At 43.2% G+C, this 3,678-nt stretch overlaps 1 long non-coding RNA gene across 1 annotated transcript; it reads left to right on the forward strand.

Moving 5' to 3' along the window:
- On the forward strand, window positions 1–1,226 carry LOC309691676. Its single transcript, XR_014272079.1, has 3 exons — window positions 1–122; window positions 792–873; window positions 1,052–1,226. It is a non-coding gene; the product is annotated as an uncharacterized lncRNA (long non-coding RNA).
- Window positions 1,227–3,678: the final 2,452 nt, after the last annotated feature.

Consider the following 3,678-nt stretch of genomic DNA (forward strand, 5'->3'; position numbering starts at 1 on the left):
AAGGCTAATCAATGCCGTAGCAAACAACCCGGAGCCGTACGACACCAGCTGCTTTCTGGACCGAGACAGGAATATAAAGGACCGAGCTTGGAGGAAGATATGTAAAGAGATCGGGCAACCTGGTAAGTTCATTCATTTTTCTTAAGTTTTCTCTAAAGTTTTCACTGACCCGGGGAAGCCGCACAAAAGCTAGCAAGCCACCGCTATTTTCCCACTGACGTACAAATACCGTTCTGCTTTTAGGCATGTTGTCATTTAAGAATATATTTTATTGTTTATTAATAAACAGCACACAGTGGTCCCGCTGTTCATCCGTCACTGCCTCTTTTTTTTTCTTTTCATTTTCTTTTTTTTGCACCGGACAGCATTGCATTCTGCAGCCTGATTGACAAATCTGCTCCGTGTCGTGTCTCCTGCGCTTGCCAAATTTATCACGTTTGGTTTTGATAACCATCACGTCCAATAGAAAAAACAGCACAAAAACACCCATAACTATGAGCCTCATTCGGAAATAGACACCTGCACCGCGAGGGAAAAAGGCGCACGAAAGTGGCAGGCAGATGAAGACAAACCGCGGCATAATAATACTTTTACGTTTTGCAATCCACAAAGGTTTGCACTTTGAGAATCAATTCTGAGAACTGTGAGTAATGTTCATGTGTGTGTGGAAAACAGTGTATAAAGTGCGTGGCCAGGGGCTAGTTATTCTGAGAACCCCTGCAATAAATGAGGGACCACTGTCTACTCTACGATTATTTTCAACCTGTTAACATTTAATACTGTATTGATAGAACCAACTGATTCTGCAGCAGAGCATCCCCTGTTGCTTCTCCTGGCTGCCCAGTCCCTGAGCTCCTGCTGCTGCACCCACAGGTATGTACAGCAAGCACTGATACCTTTTTAGTCGGTGGGATTGCCTGTGATCACCTTTACTAAATATCTACAACCAATCTGATTATATCCTGTTTTTGGTTTGTTTGTTTTTTTCAATGTTGAAATTAAAATCTAGTAGCAGCCTTCTCATTTCTTTGTGTTTTGTGTTGTTTTACAGGCCCACAGGGGAGGACGGCTCCGAGGCAGATGAGGGACGGGTCCCAGGACGGTCCATCGGTGGTGGAGCTGGCCATCCTGGTGTCCCTGAAGAGGCCACACCAGTCTCCAATGGAGCATTTCCTCCTCAGCCTTGTTCCTGCTCTGGAGAGCAGCTGGTCCTTTTTATTCCTGTCTCTCTGTAAATTCTTATATTTTATATATTTATGTTTAATGTTTTTCTGTTTGAGAATTCTAATATTATTTCAAATAAATTTTTATAATGACTAATGTCTCAGTTCTACTACACAGCAAATGTTGGCACACGACTTGACACATGTAGAATTTATTTCATATTATACTAATGACAAAATATACTGATACAGTGGAATGCAAAAGTTTGGGCAACCTTGTTAATAGACATTATTTTCCTGTATAAATCGTTGGTTGTTACAATAAAAAAATGTCAGTTAAATATCATACAGGAGACACACACAGTGATATTTGAGAAGTGAAAAGAAGTTTACTGGATTTACAGAAAGTGTGCAATAATTGTTTAAACAAAATCAAGCAGGTGCATCAATTTGGGCACCACAAAAAAGAAATGAAATAAATATTTAGTGTATATCAATGTGTGTGTCTCCTATATGATATATAGGGTGCTTTTGTCTGGACGTGCTTCTCATCCAGAGCTGCACAGCACAGAGGGAAGTTCCAGCGCTCCTGGAATCCCTCTGTGATGGACCGCCAGTCTCCAGGTGAAGGCACAGCCATGAAGTCGTCCACTAGACAGTCCCAGGTGGCCGTCGCTGCCTGGGGGGGTGATCTGGCTCACCGTGGACACACCGACTCTGTAACTGAACGCTTGGTGCTGAAGGAGTCCGCGGTGACAAGGAACCTGGACAAAATTGTTCAAAATCAGTATTATGTGTACTGCAGTTACAAAATACATTATTCAAATTCCAAAATACTTTTGTGATGTCAGATATAAATCACAAAACATGAATCTTACATAAAACATTTTGTAATTATAAGGATAATTACAAAATGTATATTAGATCATATCTAAAACAGTTGTGTTTTATTTTAACTTTAACATATCATAATTTGATTGGTAGCAACTTTTACCCCTACAGTGAGCCAATCACTCATAATTCCTAAACATGTCAATCAGGTAGGAATGAAGTGAGACATTAATAGAAATAAAGAGTTGTATGTTGACATGTAGCCCTTTCCTTGCTTAAATCATTAATATTTTTGAAAAATTAATCTGTGATAAGACAGCTTATCAAGATAGAACCATGTAACTAAAGATGAACCAAACTGTTCAGTTTTATCTAACTCTGTTTTAATAAAGGATGGTGACGCCTGTTATAGTCTGACAGCTGCAGGGATTATATACAAATACTCAACTATACCAGAATCAAACCAGGTCTAAATAAAAAGGAGTGAGTATCACTACAAAGGTTAACTCAGTGGTCCTAATGCTACAGTTTGATATCAGCAAACACCGAGCGCATACATTGATGTGACACCACAGCCATGCTATCATTCAAACACTGATAACAGCATAAATCGAATTAAATCGGGGCTTGATGAGACCTTCTGAGTATCACTAGAAATATTATAAACAGTCGTCTCTGTACCACAGTTTGCTTTCAGTAAACACCGACAGCATTCACTGTTAGCATAGCACATCCATGTTAGCAGTGTGTAACTGGATGGTTTAGCATATTAGCACAGGTATCAATAAAACACTTTTACTAACCTCAGGCAGACGGACAGGCGCTCTGCAGGTGGGATTGAGCGCCTGTAATTGGTGTTTAGGCGGGCGATGCTGGGACCAACGAGGGAAAGCAGGTCCTCAAACTGGCCGACGGTGATAGCGCTGGAATCGGCCGTCATCCAGGCGCAGCTCCTGGAGCAAATGGTGAAACTCACCAAACTGCTCATGCCTCTGGAGGACCTGATGGACCCAGGTACGGCGAGGATGTCCTTTACGCCGCTGCTCTGCTCTCCACAGTAAATAGAGAAGGGAGACTCTCTCTTCAAGCGCTAGCTCGACACCTGCCATCTTGCAAAGATACCTGTCTGGCAAAACTTCCTCCCACATCCCTCCCACATTTCCGGTTCACGCGCGTTAAAATATGATATTTTGGGGCGCGATGGATTTTTCTTGGACACGCGTAGAGGTGCGAATGTGCACGCGTCAAGTTAGGGGCGTTTGGGGCTTTTTTCTCGCGCCCATCGCGTTCGGCGTGAACACACCGTAACGTCCTCCTCTCTCCCCCTTAATGCTCTCTGGTCGCTATGGTAACGTAAATATTTCTTTTCAAAATAAGACACAACTACAACACGGGAAAAGACCCAGGCAAACCGAGTTAACGATAAAAACCCTGAAAAACGTAAATTTCACACCCGAGCATCAACTCTCGCGGCCCGGTACCAAACGACTCGCGGACCGGTACCGGTCCGTGGCCCGGGGGACCGCTGGTTTAAATGCAGGCAGTGAGTGGATATATCTTCCACCGTCCTGCCGGTAGATGGGGGCAGTCAAAGTCCCACACTGTGCTGAAGACTTCGGTAAAGTTTTGGACCACCCCGGATAGCCCGGGAGAGGTTTCCTATTGGTCTGCCAATGAGAGAGGT

Source organism: Aulonocara stuartgranti, assembly GCF_965226115.1.
Source record: "Aulonocara stuartgranti genome assembly, chromosome: 16".
Classification (NCBI taxonomy): Eukaryota; Metazoa; Chordata; class Actinopteri; order Cichliformes; family Cichlidae; genus Aulonocara; species Aulonocara stuartgranti.